This window comes from Hyalella azteca, unplaced genomic scaffold, assembly GCF_000764305.2.
Source record: "Hyalella azteca isolate HAZT.00-mixed unplaced genomic scaffold, Hazt_2.0.2 contig6926, whole genome shotgun sequence".
Classification (NCBI taxonomy): Eukaryota; Metazoa; Arthropoda; class Malacostraca; order Amphipoda; family Hyalellidae; genus Hyalella; species Hyalella azteca.
The window spans coordinates 237824-261506 of record NW_025937066.1 but is presented as its reverse complement, the minus strand read 5'-3'; the positions used below and the strand labels follow the sequence as shown (position 1 = coordinate 261506).

General features: G+C 37.5%; 1 long non-coding RNA gene across 1 annotated transcript; it reads right to left on the bottom strand.

Annotated features, from left to right (window-relative positions):
• Positions 1–3077: 3077 nt before the first annotated feature.
• LOC125178085 lies at positions 3078–15971 on the bottom strand. The gene is made up of 3 exons (XR_007156784.1): positions 15888–15971; positions 5174–5365; positions 3078–4666 (listed from the first exon to the last, which is right to left on the bottom strand). It is a non-coding gene; the product is annotated as an uncharacterized LOC125178085 (long non-coding RNA).
• Between the last annotated feature and the right edge of the window lie 7712 nt (positions 15972–23683).

The following is a 23683-nucleotide window of genomic DNA, read 5'->3' as shown; positions in this document are numbered from 1 at the left end:
CGAGACGAGACAACAGGCTCTGTCCCGGTTCGCAATAAAAACCGGGACAATTTTCAGCCTTCCGTTGGAATTCCGGGACGATACCGAGACGAGACGAGACGTCCCGGTTAAAATAGGTACCTTAAAATTTCCCGGAATTTACAGCCATTTTAACGAGACATAACGAGACTAATCAATTTTTGATGCGGTGTAAACTTTTTTTTACCGTCATACATTTATACAGAGCTGGGCAGCGCTCCTTTGAAATGTAGCGGCCGCTACCGCTACATGCTCTAAATGTAGCGGGCGCTACCGCTACCGCTACAATGGCTTAAATGTAGCGCCGCTACCGCTACCGAAAATATAGCGACCGCTACATGTAGCGCGCTACTGCCCACCTCTGGTAACAACAAACATGTTGACACTATTAACAGGCTGAGGTTGACAACATTACACCGAAATTGTTCGTAACGGTACAGTTTTATTCTGTAATTTATATTATGTATTACCCTCTGTCCCGTTATTTTTTTCCCGGAATTTTCTCGTCTCGTTTCGTCTGTCCCGGTTCATTTCGAGAAAATTATTTCGAGACGCAGGAGTCTAGTTGTCATTGCACGTATCTTGTTCGGGGTCAAACTTGACTTTGCTATGTTTAAGAGTTAGATAAATCGTATTGTCCATATATTTAAATACTTTCTGAAAAACTACACGAGCAAATGCGCTCTATTTCCAGCTAAAATGGGTTAGAATGACTCGCTTAATTGCATGAATTGCATTGTTTTTAAACAATGTCTCACTCATTTCCTTGAGTGCACGTTTGTTATAAAATAGAACGTTAATTAACGACAAACATTTGTTATGGAACGACTTGGTGTCTCTCGTGCGATGTTTCAGGATATTCCTCCTGCTGATATTGATGCAATATTCAATAATTAAAATTTATTCTGTAACTTTCATGAGATGAAAAATGAATTGTGGTCATTAATTCTTGGATGACCTATCTAACTTATGTTATTGGAAAAATGTGTCCAACTCGATCGTGACAATAGTTCAATATTGTTCGCATGAATAATTGAAGCTATTGAAGAAGTAAACCGCCAACATGGCTTGAGACTTTAATTTTCCAGTTACGAAAAAATTTTTTTAAAATAATTTCAGCTGACTTCCAGATTTCCGGCAATAAGAAAATAATTTTTTTCTTGGGTATTTTTTTGAAGAAAAATTTGCCTCAACCTTAATCACGATATATATTATTCAAAACCATGAATTAAAATCACTGTAGAAATTATTATATCAGATATTATATCCGGTATTATATCAGCATGACACTCTGGGACGAACGATAATGAGCGGCTGACAGCTCAAAAATGTAACTAGGATTTTCAATGAAAGTAATTCCAGTTCGAAAGAACAAATTTTATTAGCAAACATTTGACAATAAATCGTGTAACGAAGATAATCATGCCTGATATGCATATTTTGTTTATGTTTAGAGAGCACGATGAGTGAGAAAATTGAAGAAAACTCCCTGTTTTAAATTTATGATGCAAGCATTCATCAACTCTCAAATAAAACCTTAGTTTCACTCAAATAGCTTAGTCGTTCATATTCACGTTATTCATCATACCGATGTTTTTTCTATATTTTCAGAAAGTTAACAACAATTGATTGAAAAAGAATTATCAAAACTAATTTGATATTGAAATGATCTTTCAACCAAATTTTATGAGAGAATATTGTAATAATTCAAAAAAATTGAAGCAGGAAATTAAAATAGAAAAATTGAAATAAATTCATCGAATTTATGAAATTGTCTACCTGAGCTGAACGATCCGAGTTAGTAAATATGAAATTTAAATGTTTTTAACTTTTAAATTAAAAGGCGTAATTACAAAAGAATAGATTTAAGATTTCTGAGGAATCAGAAGGATTGAATATTAAAGGGGAAAATAACCATAAATGCCGGGAGTTAATAATTTTTGGAATATAATTGCTTTTTGTGACCCATACACTCTACTTGATAGAAAATTCTCCTTCTATCTTAACAAGTATTTTGGAATTGGCAAGTAAACAAAATTCATATTAAGCAGTAATATTTTGTGAGTAAACTCGGAGATCATTCCTCATTTAGTAATAATTTCAATCTTTAGTGAAATTCAACGAGTTTTCTTTACAATATACAAACTTAAATGTATCAAGATTCAAAATCTTTATAAAAAACTAATACAAAATCTCCCAACGACACGTGCTTGGCTATGTGTAATCATAGGATTTCAAGCTCAGCCTGTAAAAGATTTACCCCAATCTAGTTATCCGATCTCAGGTCTCGACATACAAAAATTAAGTTTCAATCAAGTCAATTAAGTCATAACAATTGCTGCATTTTCATCACAATTGCAGCGCTTCAATGTCCACAGAAAACGTGGATGCTCTGCACATCCAAGTTTGCAGGAACATCGGAACAAATGCAAAGTAAATACAGGGGGACTCGGCAAAAATCTTACGTGACGTCATAATCCCGGCATAAATGAATCAGTTTTATGGAATTAAATGTTTGAAGCATGAATATTTCGAGTCTCTAGAGATGCAATTTCCTTCATAGATTCAATACAATAGTTGCTGCTGCCTCATCATGGACGTCGATCGGCTGCTGCCGGTGAGCATAACAGAATGAATTTTAAAGTAGACGGAATTATTGAAGTTTTCTCAAGTGTTGAGATTGGCAAATGCGAATCAACAAGCAAACAAGTTTTGCACAGCATGACTCGTGGCCTGCACACGTGGAATGTTTACAGTGAATATTGTCATCACTTTACTCATCGTTTCCTGCGTCATTCACTTGGTGTAAATATTCAGTTGAAACGGTTTCAAATTAACATTTTGAGCTTGAGTTAAAGATTATTGCGTTCAGAGACTCATTAGTATTATAATTTAATCAACTTGGTAGTTGAATTCGCATCAAAATGACGAGATTAAGTAAGATTCATGAATGAAAATATTCTCAACTTCATTTTAATGCGTAGAGACGAAATAAAGTAAAAAAACTTCAACGTTAAAACAAAATTAAGAAAAAGAACAAAATAAAATAACAAGTAAATAGCAAGTATTTTATCCAAAGAAAAACACAGGTTTGGTAATGGCGTCATCAAAAAATATATTCAAATTGTGTAAAAGATATGGTATAAATTCATGCTATCTTGAAATAAGTTATGACATTAAAATTCTAAAGAAGATTCAAAATATATAGAATATACAGGGAATCAATCTAGAACAACGCACTAGATCAATTTAAAGTACTAATACTTTATTTTCATATTGAATTTCCGTAATCCTAGAAGCACATAAGCATTTATGGTAGTTAATACAACCCATAAATCCGTACTTTCATGCGCTTTCAACGTAATATCAACATTTAATGCGTAGATAAAGTTTTTTTAAACCAGCCAACGGTGAATTACTCGTAGTACGATGTCAAGATTCTCCACCGAATATTGTACCAATCTTCTCACCATATTTACATTCGTTATATACAAGAAATTCGTAAAGCTTTGGGATATTTCGGTTCAAAAGTTTCTGTGCCTCGGCGCAGGAGATGAAGTAAGTTGCCTACTGAACGCACCTGCATATGCAATCAGAAAAATGAATGGGTATTTTGCCCAAATGGTGACACACCTTTAACCAACAGTATAAATGAAGAGCGATGTTAGCACTGATGCGCCCATTTCCCTAACCAACCTGGGGCAGGATGACCCACGTAAGTTAAAAAGTGCATCGGTCGTTGATCAAAGTCTCACTCATATCTCCGAGAGTTTATCAGGTTTGGGACTGTGTATTTATCAATGAACAAAATCAGATGTGTCTGCCCGAGACTGAAAATCATTCTTTCATTTACTTTACACTAACGCAGTAAAATAATTGTACATTACACTCTTCTTGCAGCTTGTATTAATTTGTATTTTTCCACACAAGAGAATGTTTATTCAAAATGTCTTGCGCTTGTTGAAGGGCCTAAAACTGTCGTATATTACACGATATTCCCAATATCCCTTGCCTAATATTATAAGCTAAACTGTACCCACTAGCACATCAAGAAATTGAAATGCACACATGACATTAGCCGATAACAATGCAATTACCATTAACAAGTTTAACACAAGAAGAAAGAAAATGAAACAATCCTCCTAAATTGATGGATTGTTTTAGATTCTTTCCATGAGCAGCAGCCTAAAAGTACAGAATAAATACAAGACTAGGAACATAATGACGTTATTTTCCACTCAGAACTGATTTTAAAGAACTTTAGAGTCTGAGAACGAGAAAAGCCTGTTTGACTTTGGCTCTCTGATTTTCCATGAAGCCGGAAGCCGGAACCGAAGTGATATCCCGTGTTTTGCGCTGTCGTAATTAGAACGTGATGCTTGCAAAGCACACAAAGATTTTTCACGACCAGAATTCGAGGAAAGTGAAGTCAGAAGTTTGTAACAAGAGGAAGAAAGTTGAGAAGAACAGCTCTCAGTAGACGGGAGAGATTGTCTCTTTGAAGAGGAAAATCGAAGAGTGGTGGACAGCCTCCGTAGAGTTTGTTCACTGGAAGCCTTCAAGAACTCGGTAGTGCAGAAGTGATGTGCTATTAGAAGTATGGCTATGGACAACAGCTGTAGGGAGTTGCCGCACAACGACGTGATATCTGAAACAAAAATTAACTACACGTAAGGAGTTACACGAATTATTTCGAGAAAAAAAATTGAGAGCCTTATGGTGAGACATTTGCCAACAATACATGGTCCCCAATTTTTCTCATGAAATGCCACCATTAGAGACAATACAACATGTTCATTTTAACTCAAAACTTTTCTGCGTAGGAAAAGTAACATAATCATGATTTGCTATGCTATGGAAGTAAGGCGCAATATCGAACCAGAAATAAAAGTCGAACGTCTCACATAAAAAACCGGTGGCCAACCTTTGTATAAATCAGGCACAGATTAGTGCAAATATCTGACGAAGACCACATATTTCACAGCTACACTAACTGTACATATGGCAGAGAGACATGACAAAAAAATAGATTCCACTCACTGCTATCAAATGCTGTGAGTGGAAACAACTCACAGCATTTCTCACCAGGAAACATTACTGAATGTAATGAACTACACCAGTAAACATGTAAACTACATCTCAGTAATAAACTTACTAAATGAAGGTGTTGCAGCTGAAAAGGAAAACCCTTCCCTGGCAAAAGTGTCACTCCAGGGCTCCCTATCCCTACGGCCAGGCCGCTCCACAGGCCGCTGCTGTGGGGTGTGCATTTGGTGCCCAGAGTATTCTTGCTGTTCGTCAGGTGCAAGGTGCGAGTGGTGCAGCGATACCGTCGACAAGTTCTGGTCTGAGATTAAAATATTTTGTTATTAAACTTTAAAATTATAGGTAATATGAGTCGACAGTGGAATACAGAATAAATAAATTGATAAATTTTCATAGATATTATTGGTATTCTAACAAGCATCAGTGACGTTGTCATAGGTTATACATAAAAGTCTTGTAAAAGCTGCGGGCTACAAATCAAATACACAAATCTGTGTCAAGCGATGCCAGATGAAACGTGTGCGGTAAAACGAGCACAAAAAATATTCGTTTGAATGTTTTTTTAATACGTATCTCATATATATATTAGAAACAAACATTCAATTGAACCTCTGTGCTTAGACTTGTAAACTGTGAATGTGGTAAATTTTCAACTATTTTGGAATTTTTTTCCTTTTTGAAATCCTCGTTTAGGACTAGTGTTGCTTTCGATTTGCATACGAGATTAGATAAGCTATTACAAAAATACGTCTGAATGAATGCTCAGGTGTTACAAACATGAAAATATTATATAACAGCAAAGAGATGCTCCATATTGTGCATAAGGTAGTTTATATGTGGAGTCAATACCATAGAGTACTTTAATTAAACTGAAAGCATGAAAAAGTCGAATTATAGCGCTGAGATGATTAACGGAGCGTCTGAGATAGTTAAATATTTATAGTCAAAACCGTAGAGTTTTCAATACTTTTCAGTACCTACGATAGATTAATCGGATCCTGGAAGAAAATTGTGCAAGTTAATTATACCATGCAGAACCACGGTGTGTATGTTCGTCACGTAATTTAGGTTACTGCGTGAGACGTGAAGTATGACAAATTTATCGATTTTCAAAATGATCAATTTTAATGTATGATGGACCATTGGAAATAAAATCCGTCAGTAATACATTTAATTTGCATTTTTATGATATTCTAGTTTCGATGAATTGAGCACCATTATAACTGAAAACAATTGGTGCACCCGATGCACTTTCAACGAATAAAACAGTATAAATGCAATTAGTTTAAATAAAACATTTGTTCTTGATGAACCAAGCAAAACCAATCATCGAGTTCATTCTTTTAATCAAAGATAATTTTCTTTCAGAAACAATGAAGAACTGAAATATTTAAAACAGGAAATCCCGCGTCGATACAGAAATTATCTATAAAGATGTTAAAAATCACACTTTTATCATCGGAGTAATGGCATACATTCATGCGCAGTGTGAATTAAAAATTTTCATGCGAACTTTTACCAAAAATATGAAAGATAAATATTTCATTTCTACATCTCACCTTTTGGCAGCACAGTGAAGAAACATAACGATAAAAAATGACTTAAAGAGAACAACAAATACGCAACAATACACCTATTTGCATTGTGAGTGCAAGCTCATTCATATTTTTTAACCATAATTCGAAAAAATTAAAAACATAATTTAAAGGCTTTGGTAAATTTGTTCACAATCACTCAAAAAATTGGGCTAAAATAGAGGAATAAACAACACATATAAAAACAACAACAAGACAAAACCATCATCGTTAAACTTATTTTTGAGAGATAAATGTACGAATCGACTTGCAGGAGATATTCGTATGGAATCTACACGCTTACTGCATCAAAGCGCACGACGGTCCGTAATTCCGAAGCCGATCTTTCGATGTACAAGAAAACGCACTTCTCGTATAGAAAATAGCGCGCGACATCAAATCCAGTAACAAGATGACATTGAGTAAATGATATCGACGGCATTAGGCTTGCATCGAGTAAATGCTCCTGTCAACATCGACAAAAATCGTCCCGAGTTCAATGTGTAAATAGAAACCTTGAATAATGCAAACCAAGACCGTGATAGCCTTGCCGAGAGACGCGTCTATTTGCTGCCTCAGTCGCAGCTAAAAATTTCCTTACCTTCTGGAATAGATCTTAAGAAGATCAAGGACCAAACATATAAAACACACAAGGAGTCAACAACGGGACTCCATCCTACATTTCTATGCAGCTAACTACAATAGAAGAACAGTAAAAACCATTAAAATCAAATGCAACCTCGAAAGTTCATATCCAAACAAGCGCGTATACGAATTATGTATAGTAAAATTACGATGAAACTCAATTGCTGCACCACGCAAACCAGACCATCAGCGTCATCTTGACGTCGGTATTTTATTACGATTGATTTTTATAATATAATATAATATAATATAATATAATATAATATAATATAATATAATATAATATAATATAATATAATACAATACAGCATTTTAATGTGATGTAACAAGGATTGAACTCGTACAAATAGTTTGAATTCAATTTAGTTGTTTCCCTTAGCAAGGGGAATAATTTTCATTATTAATAAATCTGTCAACTGCAGGACAATTATTTCATTATCGGAATTGGTTATTTCCATGAATCAAATTGGACATAAGATTCAATGCCGACAAAAAACTGTCGTTCAAGAAATTTTCAGTATTCACGCAAGGATAATACGGAATCTTTCAGTGTCGAGCCAAAATTTCAAAGTCAACTTAAGATCACATGTGCAAAAGATGATCTTGAAGCAGTAAAATGATTTAAAAATCTACATCTATGTTTAACCGAGCCAAAATAAAGCACACCTCGCAATTCTAAGGTTCGACAGCCACGGCAACGGAAGATCGCAGCGAGCGAGGGAGGCCTCGACACAACAGCAGCAGCAACACAATAGACTTGATGCAAAGGAAGGCTCCTCTTTTTGAGTTATGGCTGCTATAAAACAGACTCGTTTGTAAAGACGCCGCTCTTATATAAACCTGTTGGATTTGAAGCGAGAAAATATACCTCTCGCTCTCTCCCTTTCATGCCTTGCTATTGAACCTATATTCATGATACTCAAAGAAACGAAAAACGTTTCGCCCTTAATATTCTCTTATAAGAAAATTACAACCCTTGAACGCGGCGCGTTATCAGCATTATGGTTACATCGTTTATAGGCGAGGTCCAAATGCCGCGAAGATTCAGAGTTTGCTCGGATTTAGTGCACTCAAAACGGTTCATAAATTATTTGCATTGCAGGATGATTCAAACATAATCTCAGTGTAGGAGAACGTAATGTATCGACGCTATTATAAACCAAATGTAAATAAGAGCTAAATAGAACATATGCTAAAACGCAGATATAATTTTTCGTTATCTTGGGCTGCTGTGCTCAATTTATTAAAATATGAATTAAATATTACCTGGGGAGTGAAATTCGTTAAAAAAATTATTAGCGGCACTAAAGTGACCATCGGATGTTTTATTTCCACGAAATTTCTCTACGTGCACTCTTTTACCTTAAAATCAAAGAATTATATAAATAGTGACATTATTATCACATATCATGTGAAAGTGCACTACAGTCGAGTCAGCTCAATAATACTAAAGGAAACGAGTGTAACTGTGTCGTGGCGCACACGTCGCCGCAGTCTATACGTGGCTACCACTTCATAAAAGCCTTGTGTGATCGTCTAGTTCGGTAGTACACTTTGTTGCGGAGGATAAAAACAAGACAGTAATTTTCGCCGTTAAATTCATAGACTTTACACTGTGTACATGCGACTTCCACCAACGGCTTCCACTAACTTACTAACTCGTATCGAAAATTCTCCCTAACTACGGACGCGTCGTTCTCCAAAGAACCATTTTTTCAGTTCTTAAGTCTAACTAATAATTGAGAAAAATACGTTAAGAATAAATAAAATTAAAGATGGGCTTACAAAATTTCAGAATTGCAGAATAACAGAGATAAATAAAGATTCAACTAAACAAACAATTATTATACGGTATGCCGATCACAACAACTGTGTCCAAATAACGGTAAATTTTATCCCTTCTGTGATCAATCTTGACCCAGTTTGGCTCGGCAAAAGAGCGCATCAGAGCCACGTGCAGGAAGCGAGTCACTATATGGACAACATGATCTATTCATATTTCTCAGTGAACGCTTGTGCCTGCTGCAGTGCAACGGACTCGTGTTGCGAGTCAAGAGGCTGTCATGAGCATTGAATTTTACAGACGCCCTTCAGAAAGAGACGTACGGACGTGCATTAATCAGCAGCTCTGCTCGAACATCACAAGCCTATGGAAATATTGCGCCATCCGAGATGAATATATTACTCAATTGCGAGCAGATGAACTGCGTGTCAGCGGCTGTTGTTGCACAAGTGCAAGCGATGATTTGGCCGACGATGTTTGTGCTGTGAGTCGCAGAAATGCCTTAGCGACTGAGACATGAAATATTAATCAGAGCTCACTTATATTATGAATCTAACAGAATGTTGAGTTTTGTTTAGGCCTTTAAGTGTAAATTTAGAAGTTTTTGCACGTTTTACAATGAAAATTTCACACCGGTTGCACGTCGTTAAATTATCCTGTGATTAAAGTTAGTTTGAAATCATAAAATATTATGCACCGAATATTTGCGTAAGGCCTCAAATGGACGGTGACATTGATGAATTGTAGGCAAATATTCGATGAAGCGTTTCAGAAATATTATGCAAACAATTAAAGTAACATGACAGGTGCGCTACTCATCTGCGGACGCACTATCAACGCACTATGGTACACGTAACGGCCTAAGTACACGTAGCGGCTTAAGCAAACGTCACTGCCAAAGTACACGTAACTGCCTAAGTACACGTAGCGGCCTAAGTATACGCAGCGGCCTAAGTACACGTAACGGGCGATTTCTCGTCTATGTGTGTGTTTCACTAGATGAGCCGTCAGTGATTGGCTGACGGAGTAACGAACTCGCAATTATTTTCGAAAGTTTGCCACACGGGCCCATGAAAAAAAAGTACGAGTAATTTCTGCTACATAAAAATTTGACCCCACAAAAGAGACCCGCACTCAGACACCTTGATCGTGAGACAGAGAAGTGCGAGGAAAATTACCCACGAAAAAGTTAATCTCACAACTGAGACTCGCAGTCTCATGCTCTCAGCTGGGGCGTTGAGACCCCGACACTCCCCCCGTGACGGGACAGACACGTGTCAGAATATGGACACAAAAAACTGAACATTAAAATAATTCATGTTGGTACTGCATTGTAAATTAATGAAGTATTACGTAGCATTCAAATGAGCCAATGATGTGTGAAGGAAAGAAAGATTAAAAATACGTTGTAACCCTGATGAAAATGTTAAATGTTAAACTCTAACTTGTACTTGCGTAAGAATTGCATCACTTTATAACTGCAGATTTTAAAATGATACGCAACGAATGATAAGTTCATAGAGCACTCGGCGATAACTTTGCATTACTTCTCGCGTAACTGATTAATTATTTATTGAATAATAATGAATGGGGGAGAGTCGTTATGGAAAGATCTTTGACTAGGAATATTTACTTGGAGTAGTGGAAAATATAAAAATCAGGAAACTGATACGATACATTTGAAACAGTAGTCAATTGAAACAATTTATGGGACTCTAGTAGAACTATAGACTACAGGAAACATGGTTAAGAGAAAATTGCTCAGAAACAACCATTTCATACAAATAGTCCCGGATACAACAGTTTTAAAAAAATTTTCCGATAATTTAGTGATAATTTTATCCGATGATGAAATTTTGTTAACAACCGTTTTACAAGAATATTTTCATGGGACAATATTTTCTTGAGAATGTTCCTAGAGCTAACCATTGGCCTAGAATATTACCTGGAATCAACTAATTCTTCAGAATATTTCCAGGGTATTTTAATAATATCATAAGAATATTAACCGATAACAATCATTTCACATGAAAGTTTTCCGAAGAAAATCGTTTAACAAGGATTTTCCGGGAAGACAACGTAAGAACATTTCCTAAAGATAATCTTTTAAAAAATAGTCCCCGGGACCATTATTTTTTGATAATATTAAGAACCCCAATTGCTCAATTTTCAAGTCAGTGCATTTGCTTTCATCGAGCCAGCGTCATTATTATCTGCAAGCTTAAGATAAGATTATTGATATATTAAGATATGATTAATCAAATTATTAAGATTATTATTATTATTATTATTATATAATCTTATTAAGATAATATAATATTAAGATAAGATTAATAAAAAGATATTATTAAGACAATAGCGCGACTCCTGAGGCTTTAAGTGAGAAGTTCTAAGGAACTTGCCGGGCCGTGAAGTTCTTGGAGAAAATACAGAGCAATTGATGCAGGTATGCGCTAAGGAGATACAAAACAAATCAAAGAGAGCAGACACAACAAAATGTATTGAAAAATGACTGTCGATTACGATATTTTTTATCGGTATCATTGCAACAAAAAAGTTTTCCTTTTGTATTTATTCATAACATAAACTCTAAATAAAAATAACTTTAGAAATTTCAATCAGGTGAATTTTTCTTTTTCTGATTCCTTTTTTGATATGCCATCGGCATATATTATTTCGTTTAGTAACAATCTTGCATGCTCTGAGTAACAACCTAAAATGATCAACTGTTCCAGCAATAGAAGGCTCAGCGCTTCTATCATTGGCGGCTTCATCAACTAAAAGAATTCATTCAGATTTAGCAATTCAATGCTCCTGATCACGCCTGCCAGAGGCAGCGATCCCTTCAAACAATGCCAACAAACGAGCTTAATTTGCTACAGCTTTTAAGGGAGGGTAACAAAAATACACTATATGCACTCAAGGCAGTAATTTCAAATCACAACTTGGTTGTAAAACTTTGCATCGAATCGCTGCACTTCAGCAAGCGTGAACACGAGTAAAAAAAGGTTGGTCCAATTAAATAGCTCATTAACACTTATGAAACTAATCAAGTCAATTCCAGGGTGATTCATCCCGCGCCGATAACACACACAAGGTGGCCAGCACGCAGTAATAGAACTTCATTCGCAGAACGTTGCTGCACGGAACGTAATTCTGCTAATAGCCTGTGAATGGAGAGTTGATTGGGGGCTTCAGAGTCCAGCTTCAGAGTGACTGCAGAGTTGTAAGCCAGTTTATGAACGCAAGCAAATAGAGACGCAAATCAGGACACACTGTCTCACATGCTAGCAATATATGCTCGCGGCGCACTCCTCTCCAATTGCATTGCTAAGCCTAGGAAATTCAGCCAACAATCCAGGGCACCGCCCGCACAGTTTCTATGGCAGCCGTGACCTATGCCTGGCTGTGGTAGCCTGCTCGTCTGGCATGACTTATGCCAGGCTGCGGTGGCCTGCTCTTCTGGCATGAATTATGCCAGGCTGAGGTGGCCTGCTCATCTGGCATGAATTATGCCAGGCTGAGGTGGCCTGCTCATCTGGCATGAATTATGCCTGGCTGAGGTGGCCTGCTCTTCTGGCATGGATTAGTTACAGGCTGTTGAGAGAAATAGTTGTCTCTCGTGAAACATGAATGAATGAATTACTCTTCGTGAAATGAATTGACGCGATCAAGAATGTTGGTGTTGAAATGAATAATGTAACAACTACAAATACAGTAGGGTAACATGGGGCAGCGAGCCCACTGCGGGTCACGGGCCCATAGCGGGTTTCTCGCTAAGTATGGCAGATATTGGTCCGTGTTCTCTACCGCCGGTCGACAGTTTCACTGGGATGAAGTCCTGAGTAGGTGAAGGCCTGAGTAGGCGAAGGCCTGAGTAGGCGAAGGCCTGAGTAGGTAAAGGCCTGAGTAGGTAAAGGTCTGAGTAGGTGAAGGCCTGAGTAGGTAAAGGCCTGAGTAGGTAAAGGCCTGAGTAGGTGAAGGCCTGAGTAGGTGAAGGCCTGAGTAGGTGAAGGCCTGAGTAGGTGAAGGCCTGAGTAGGTGAAGGCCCGAGTAGGTGAAGGCCTGAGCAGGTGAAGGCCTGAGTAGGTGAAGGCCTGAGTAGGTGAGATGTGGGTGAGCTAATAACTGCCTGGCTGCGCTAGTCTTGCAAATGACAATCTGGTGATGAACGTCCAATCACGCAAGTAGTCAGAGCTTCATTCAGTGATGAATAAATGAATAGTTATGGATAGTGATCCAGTGATAGATAAATGAGTGAGTGGTAAAAGTGCGGAGAATAATCGAGGCTGAAATTCAAGTTTGCATATCTCATGGCTCATGTCACGGCTCATGTCACGGTTCATGTCACGGTTCATGTCACGGTTCATGTCACGGTTCATGTTATGGTTCATGTCACGGTTCATGTCACGGTTCATGTCATGGTTCATGTCACGGTTCATGTCACGGTTCATGTCATGGTTCATGTCACGGTTCATGTCACGGTTCATGTCACGGTTCTTGTCATGGTTCATGTCATGGTTGATGTCACGGTTCATGTCATGGTTCATGTCACGGTTCATGTTATGGTTCATGTCACGGTTCATGACATGGTTCATGTCATGGTTCATGTCACGGTTCATGTCACGGTTCATGTCACGGTTCATGTCACGGTTCATGTAACTACCGTGGGCTGCAACAGTCACCAGTAATGAGGCTTGACGGAGGTCGACCAACAATGACAACGATGGACACGTTATATGACAAATAACGTTGACATATACTCTGTATTATATGACAACGTTAAATGACATATAACGTTGTCATTTTATAACGTTGGCGGCAAATCATTTACGCAATGAAGAGGTATAATAATGAATAAGTATTTAGAGGACTCATTGGCTGAATTACATCGATTAGACAAAAATGGACTTATAAGAAATTGAGACGGTAGAACGTCAAAAATTTTGTATAATTTTAACGCCTAATTTCATACTTATGATATATACAGCATATTTTTGGTATGATATCTCTTTTTAGTGAACGTTATACTAATGTAACATGTTCGAAACTCACTTGCCGACATTTTTACGATTTCTTAGTTCCCTCACTATCATGCCATACAAGCTCGGTGGAATCAGAGATCCCGATAAGCTTTTCGTTAAAAAAATAACAATATTAGATGCCACTATCATGCATTCAACAAAGATGCCATTATCATGCATATTACATAGATGCCACTACCATGCAAGCTACATAGCTGTCACTATCATGTATACTACATAAATGGCACTATCATACATACTACATATATGCCACTATCATGTATACTACATAGATGCCACTTTCATGCATAGTACCAAGAAGCTCATTTCATGCAGACGTCATCGGCATACCATAGAGTTTGCCGATGTATTCATCATTCAATTAACATCATTCATCATAGCAGTATCCCTCATTCTGTTAAAAAAATGTGATGAAAGCGGCCGTGCAATCATTGAGATCAACATGACAAGTTATTCCGCTTTATTCTGTAAAACAATTCCCTGAAGATAACATTTAACTATCTAAATGAACATGAACTTTAGCTGGAAATTTGTATTGTGTTCGCTGTTGATGGAAAAATATATTAACTCTGAAAGTGTGCATATTTTTACTACAGTTATTGTTTACAGCTGTAGGAAACATAGCGTAAGAGCGAATATCAGTAGAAGAATAAAAAGTGGAAAACAATAGAACAAATTCACAGTTTCAACGTTGAATAGATTTATACTGAGACTACAAAGAAATTTTACAACAACTAGCGCTTTGTGTCCATGCAGGAGTTCCAAGGACAAGAACGTAGTTAGAAGTAATACGTTAGATTAGAAGTGCTACATTAGAGTAAACAACTGGCATGGACAGACCTCGCTCATGACACGCGACACGGACAACTGTGATTAGGACAGAGTCGGTCGAACTGAGTCGGTGGAACAGAGTCGGTGGAACAGAGTCGGTCGAACAGAGTCGGTGGAACAGAGTCGGTGGAACAGAGACGGTGGAACAGAGTCGGTGGAACAGAGTCGGTCGAACAGAGTCGGTGGAACAGAGTCGGTCGAACAGAGTCAGGGGAACAGAGTCGGTGGAACAGAGTCGGTCGAACAGAGTCAGGGGAACAGAGTCAGGGGAACAGAGTCGGTGGAACAGAGTCGGTCGAACAGCGTCGGTTGCAGTGATGGATCGCTCAGGGGTGGCAGGGCCAGGGTAAAATGATGCCTCATGTCCACGTAACGTGAACATGTGCAAGCGATGCACATGCAGCTAATCAAACTTTCACTGACTTCTCAGACTTTTCTCTGTGACCAACAATTTATTGATAATAGAAATTGACGAAGTATTCTAGTTTCTGAATTAATTCCCATGAGCTTGGAGCACATATTGTAAATTGATATGTATTGTTTTACGTCATAACATAAAATAAGTACAAAATAAATATTATTAAGTATTGCTTTACGTCATAACACAATATAAATACAAAATAAGCAGTAAGGAATCAAAAACAGTTCGAGTTGTAGGAGAAAGGATCCAGATCCAAGTGGAGGATAGAACACGTAGGATCCAAATGGAGGGTGGAACACGTAGGATCCAAGCGGAGGATGGAACAAGTTGGATCCAAGTGGAGGATGGAACACGTAGGATCCAAGTGGAGGATGGAACACGCAGGATTCAAGTGGAAGATGGAACACGTAGCATTTTAATTATAAAGCGAACAAAGATGGCTAACCAAGATGCACGGCGACATGCAGGTAATAATAAAACTTGATGACCATCATTGCATAATTAATTAAGTCGTGATTACTCACCTGGCTGCCATGCTAGAGGCGCTTCTCTATCACTAGGCGGTGCTAGAGTGCTAGGAAGAGTGCTAGTAGTAGTGGTGCTAGTTGTAGTGCTGGTGGTGGTGGTGGTTGTGGTGGTAGTGGTGGTGGTGGGGGGTATCTCTGCGAATATAGAAAATATTACAGGTTATGATTACGAGTAAATCTATTAATGAATAACTCAAGGGAATTGATGACGACTCCTTAATTAGCACAAAATTTTCTAAAAAATCAATGATTGGCAAGAAAAGCAATTAGAAGAGAAAGACTTCAAAGTTTAATCTTCCAATCATTAAAAATCGATAGTTTGTGGAAGCCACTCAAAGCTTCTAAAAATGTTCAACTGAAAATGAAGCATTTATTGAATAAGCTGAAATAAGTATTGTTTACATGGAAATAAGTGCATATGAGAAATACATATATTAGAGTTTATAAAGTTTCAACAAGAGATGTTACATTATAAGTAATAACTAAACTCGCTGTCATGCTTTACATGTTGATAAATTTTATATAAAGTGATCTTCTGAAAAGTGAATAAGGCATTTAATGATTAAGGTTAAAGAAAAGTAATCGATGGCATGTAGATTGAAAAACACCATCAAGCATAAAAATTTTCATAAGGCTTTCAAACTTCATTTGACTGAGATTTTAAACTAAAATATTTAGCCTTGATAGCTGAAAAGAGTGCTAATAGTGTTAATTTTACTTAAAAACGAAAATGGTGAGATCGGAAAACTTTCCGATAAAAGATGCGCCGAAATCGCAGCTCAGCATAAGATAGCTGAAGAAAAATTCACTACACACTATCCGTCGATAATTACTAAAATTAAATTATAACGTATCGGTTTCATAAAATAATTGGTCGAACGCGTTCATGTACGCTCAAGTTATAACCAACTAAACATTTTATCAAAGAAAAATATTTTCAGAAAATAATTCACATTATAAATTGATTACTGGCGTGGACGTCAAGTTTTGCAAGAAATCTGAATAAATAAAATTTAGTTTTGCAGCGCCTGAAGGAACGTCATGGTATCAAGGCGATGCACTAAGCCTTTGATCAGCCAGCAGCCATTACGAGCCTCATTAAATGCGAATTGTGATCCACGAAAATTAGCAGACAATTGCGATCTTTACTTGTGTCGGCACCCGCTAGCATAAGTTTTGTGTGACTTTAAGTGGCTAACGCATGAGCAAAATTTATTTAGGTTTACAATAATACGTACGATCATCATTGATGGAAACTCGATGGAAATAATGGAATTTTTGAGTTTATTTATATTGATGATTGTCAGGTATGGTCGAATAAAGTCTTCAACCAAATAATTTTCTTTTGATTGAAGTGCCGTTAAAATGAAACGAAATTTTGTCCGGAGGTTAGAAAGACCATTGCCATTTTCTATTTAATGATGGAAGATGACGGAGTTCACACGAATTCACGAGTTTCAAATCGCTTAATTATCACCAAACAGTTTAAAAGGTTGAGAGAGTAGAGAGGGTTACGAGGCTTGTGACGGTTGAGAGGGTTGAGAGGGTCGGAAGGGTTGCGACGGTTGAAAAGGTCGAGAGGGTTGAGAGGGCTTAGAGGGTTGAAAAGGTCGAGAGGGTTGAGAGGGTTGAGAGGGTTGAGAGGGTTGAGAATGTTGATATTCACAGTGGGTGTCAGCTCGGCTGCTTCGGGCAATAGCTGACAAATAATAACAGTCACTTTTGCCGCTAATAGCTCCGCCATGACAGGCTTTAAAGTTTCCTGACTGAACTTTTCAAGGCTGAAGGTGATTCGTCTTCTATTCATCAATTTCCCTCTAATGTTATCATCAGAAAAATTAACGAGAAAATGAAGATATGAAATGAATCCACAAAGAAGAAGCAAATTAAGGTTTTTCGAAGAAACGAATTGCGTTTATTTAACGTTATAAAAAATGGCGGCTAACAGCCAAGGAAATGGACCTTGGGATATTTAAATGAATTTGTCAATATTGTGACCCAGTTTTCTTACCCAAAACACGAGCAGAAAGAAAACGGGCGTAGCACTGATACGACATTTTGTCAAGCCAAAATGGGTCAGGATGACCCGTACCAGAGCAAATGTGTTTGCAATTCGGACAAAGTCTCCCTAATTTTTCTGAGTGAAGGTTTGCAGGCGAAGGTATCTGCTTAAGAAATTGATGGTTCTTCACGGCCGGCAGCTAATGCGGCAGAGCGTCTGGTCGCCATGGCAGCGTCGAGAGGACTAATGACACAGACTACCCTTAATTACCATTGTAATTGCCACTGTTCCTGAGCATTTAATGTAATTCGTCCTTTTTAGGGCATTTTTTTCACTACGTACTTAATCGTGTAATCTGGAATTATTGTAATACAATGCGACTGGATTGTCTATTTTAATTTATGTATAGGCTACGAGTGGACGCATGTACCAAATACGGCTTACTTATATCCACGTATTTAATGTATATTTCATGATCTTTTACTTGGTGAAAGCCTTACTCGCTAAGAAATCAAATTTGATAATATACTCAAACATACTTTTGCAACTAAAATCGTTTATTATTAGTCGAGAATTCAAGTGAATGTGAACTAATTGCCACGTTAACTCATGTATAAAAACGATTCAATTTTAGGGCGACGCAAAAAAAATTAATTAAATTAAAGCATATAACTGATGTTCATGAGTTATTAAGCTATTCCCAATAATTTTGAGGATAATAAATAATTTTAACAATCAAACATTTTGATCTTTCAGAAAATTAATTAACTTCGGATTTCGTCAATAAACATTAAATGCCATTATCAATGAAATCAAATTTCGAGCACTAATACAGAATCGAAAGAGGGCACTTTTGATGTTACGCAATTACCAATTTATCAATATTAATTTTTTGAAAACCAAAGCTAAAAAATGTGTCTTCAAAATTAAAGTCAAAATCTCAACAGTCAGTAACCTAAGGATGATTAAAGTATTTTTATTGATGTCTAATGAGTTAATAATGTAGAAATTGAACAAAAACTATGACGGCAGTTTGGGAGGCGCTAACTCATAGATTACACTCAAAATAATAAATGGGTGATATTCTTTCAAATAAGTCACACTTTCTGCACGCATCACTAATACGCTCGTATGACAGGCCAAACTGGATAAGGGTGACCCACGTGAGAGCCAAAACTTGCATTGGTATTTGGACAAATTCCCCTCATTTCTCAGAGTGTTAACGGCACGTGTATACACAAAGGGGGAATCTGCTGCTGCTGGCGCCGATTTGGCAAGTCTTGGGCCGAGCGCATAGCTTTGCCAGGTCCGATTAAGAGCGTCTGAGTCAAGGAAGCTTTCAATTACTTCGAAAGTCAGCAAGAGAGTCTAGCTTTAATGACTTCGTTCCAGTGAGCGGATTTGCTTCGGAGGATTGAAGTCGTCGGAGCAAACGCAAACTGCGGACTAGCGGCCGCCCAAGATTTGCGCAACGAACCTCCGCATGCCAGTGATTGGAAAAATGATCCATGAATTGAAGTAGCGACTTGAATCGAGTTAACACGCCGTGTTTTTTGGGGCTAAAACGTTAATTTTACGAGGGTCATTCTAGGGATTATTTCTTTGAAAAATTCTAAATCTATTTTAGCATTTTAGCAAACGAATTTTCTGAAATGCTTTAGACTCTCCTTCCCTCCTTTAATTATCTGCGGAATGAAAAAATACTTTTAGTGACTCTAGCTTTAGAAAGGTTTTGTATGGGAATGATAATGACCCAATTACACAAAATTATTCCGTCATGTACGACGAACACTGAATATGTATTTCTTTAGTTTAAATATCTAGCTTATTTTTTAGAAAGTGTAGAAACACATAAATTAAAGAATATAACTATACTTTTGCATTAAAAAAAATTATTTATTTACAGCGGTCTTAGAAGCAAAATTAAAAATAAAATAGCAGCTTAACTAAATGAACAACACACGAGTAGCAGAACTCTGAAATTAACAGCAGAAATGCAGCTGAAAGGTAGAATAAAAATTAAAACAAAAGGCAGGAATAAACAGCAGAAGTGATGAAAAAAGCTAAAATCCTGAGTTGTCAGCGGCCACGACGATCATGAAGGATTAGGTCACGCCAGCTGCTGCAAGTTGATCCTGCCAATACAGGCCCAGGTGGCGGGCCGTTCTTCGCTCATATTAAACTTTAGATATTTTAGAATATGAATTTTATTACTATTAGATTATTTAGAATCATAATTTTGTTAGTAAAGTGTTCAACATGTAAATACCGCTCACCAATAAGCAAGGACCAAAACTAGATTTGAGAGGAATAACGTACTGGATATGAAAATAATTCATTGATAGGTACGATAGGTACCTAAAAATTGCAAGAGTATGTCAAAAAATGTTCTGCATTTATACCATGAATGTATGAGGATAGCTATGGACGTACACTGAGCGGTGCTCAGTGTACGTCAATAGAATAAATTCGATTAGCAAACGACCTCGATATTTTACTGTTGACAGAACGATAAGTAAAAGTAGGATATCGATTTAATGCAGTCATGTCAATAAGAAAAATAGATTAAAAGCCAAGAAATCGTTGAGAAACATTAACGGCTGAAGCAAAATAAATATTAATAAATTGTGCAGCCATCGTGACGGTATCGAGAGTGCATTAAAGTTTTTTTTCAAATAAATTACCTTATTAAAGTAACAGCTTGTAGGCGCTCGTAAATAAGACTTTAAGGTCTAATAAATTTTGTTAAGGGCTGTGCATATCTCAAGCATTTAAGACCTTATAAAATGGCTGCACGGTGTCAGGTCGCCGTACCGAAGGCTTCTTAATACTTTACTGACGGACGACGAGTGCTTCACGGCCGTGAAAATTACATCGGAAGCTCGTAAAGCTTCGCAACGACCGACCACATTAAAAAAGAACCAAGATAAGCCACGTCATCTTGATCAGACTCGCGCTATTTATTATTGATGACGCTATTTATTCACACTGACCACGCTATCTATGATCGCACTGATGAAAAGTGAAATATGTTCTCATAACTAAAGGAATTAACTATTTACGTTGGCTTTTATTGATAGTAAGATGTTGCTCGCTTAAATATCCTTCTCGTAGTCGAACATTCAAACAAATAAATAAATTCATCAGTTATCGCAGGCATCAGACCCCATAAAATTAACTATTTGATCATGTATCACGTTAAGACAATTATTTTGCAGGAAAATATTAGGCAAACTTGTAGATGCTTCCGAATGTCAAGGAAAATATTACAAGAATGAGTCGGAACGGCAAAAATACGCTTGCAACTTTCACGCATAAAAACAAGATTTGAAATATTCCTAGAAACCGTTAATAGTAATTTTCCTAGAAACCGTTAATATTTCAATTCCATTTATTTCCTAGAATGAAAGGATTATATGAAACCTCCCCACAAGCGAATAAAGAATTGAACGCATTCACAGTTTTCAAAAAAGTAATGGACTGCACCTGTTAACCAATATAGGTATAGAGAATGCACTGCCATGTTTATTTAATAGATTAGATCAACACAAGCGTAGAGTGCCGATCTCCTCTATAAACATATCCGAATTAATTTCGAATTAAAACCTGCACAGTGAAATAATAGAATCGGTATTGTGCAGCGTCGTACGGTCATTTTGTCTTCTTTGTAAGCCTTAATTGAATGCAGAATACAAACGAGTCTCTCAATGAAATTAGGTACAATTTATGTACGATATAAATATGATAAATGAACAAGGAGTGCGAAACTTGAGACGACAAATTGTACATTATTTTCCTATCAAATCATCGTTGATCTGTTACGGTAGTAAATTTTGGTAAAGAAAATATTCAAGTAAATTTAATGACACAGAAAATTTTTACTTTAATTTCTTAAAAGTCCCAGACAAAATATATTTTACGAGATTGAAAGCAGTGGTTAAGCTAATGAAATTCGTTCTCCGAATCCTATAAATGCTGAATCTTGAAACTACATTACATTTCGCACCAGCAAATGCATTTTGGTTCTAAATTAATATACGTGGGCAAATGCTTGAACGAAAATTGAACGCATTTAGCCTCAATCCGTTGTCTTGTAAACTAATTCCATGCTTCCAAAGGTCAACGTTAACAAACAGAAGCGAAATGGAAAATTGTCGTCATATGGCTTACCTGACTGTCAACTTTGACTCGATGAGTCATCATAGCGCGATTGAGTCATGATTACTCAATTATGTGTGGTTACTTTCAATAACATTAGGCTGGATCGTGATTCAGCTACCTACTCTTTCTTTAAATGTTAGAGCGCCTCGAGTTTGTTTGAACACTTCAGGTGCAATGACATATGTTGAACAATTAAAATTTGCAGTGATATTCATCATAGCTATCATTAGCTTAGTAAAAACAAAACATACGAGATTTCCTCACTTAATTTGACTTGAATATAGACAATTATGGAGAAGAGAGTTAGACAATGCGACAGCAGACGATGACATTACACGTCTAAAGATGCCTACACTCATGAGGACGTGACAGGCAGGGAGATGCACGACGAGCGAGGAAGCCACGTAATGGACGATGAGTGACGAATAATAAAGCCACCCATGAGATGACGATGCAAAAAATGCAGAGAAAGATGGGAAGGAAGTGGCAATTCGCAATGGGTAAAAATGCCTTGAAGATGAGGACGATGATGAAGGTGAGGACGATGAACTGCACTGCACGGGCAGTGCAGTTCCAGGACGGCATGCAGAAGCCGAATAAGTCGTACAGAAAACGGCCACGTAACGCAGATGACAGCAACGTCATGCAGAAAAATGGCCACGTCATACAGAAAACAGCCACGTCGCGCAAAAAAACGGCCACGCCATGCAATAAACGGCCACGTCATGCAGAAGATTGAAACGTCTCACAGTAAACGGACACGTCATGCAGAAAATGGCCACGTCACACAGAAGATGGCCACGTCACACAGAAGATGGCCACGTCACATATAAGATGGTCACGTCACACAGAAGATGGCCACGTCACACAGAAGATGGCTACGTCACACAGAAGATGACTACGTCACACAGATGATGGCCACGTCACACAGAAGATGGCTACGTCACATAGAAGATGGCCACGTCACACAGAAGATGGCCACGTCACACAGAAGACGACGTTGAATTACTCAACGTTTCAGCGGCCGTCGTGTAGGGGTCGCGAGCTCTCGTGATTCTCAGCACGCAATTCATCGAGTTGAGTGCGTCAGAGCGACGACGTCGCGGTAAAAACTTAGAAAATTTTCGAATTTAGGCGACAGCTTTGCTGTTTTAGGGGCTGGTAAAGTTTTTACAGTGTTTGGGTAATGCAGCCCATCAGACCAAGTGTCCTTCTCACCGGACCGTTTCTTGTGGGATAGAGGCCAGGGTCTTAAGACCGCTTTCACTCTAACTCTTTCACGCCAATTAGACCACGTTTATTTCCACTCATTCACGACATTAGACCGCATTCACTTTCAATTTTTCACGCTTAAAAGACTGCAATATTTGCCGATTATGCTCGTTTAATCAAAGTTAGAGCATAGTTAAAGTACAGAGCTTTAAAGGCTGGGAAAGGAACTTCAGCGACCCTTTGCCTCCTAATATTATATCATGGAATGAAACCTCATCAAATGTGTAAGATGAAATCTGATTGTTTAATTGCGGAAATAGCAAAGTTATATTGCAGTGAAATAATATCTATTAAGTACTCACTTCTGATGCTAAATAATAACTTTCGATCTGTATATTATATGTTCTTATCAAAACTG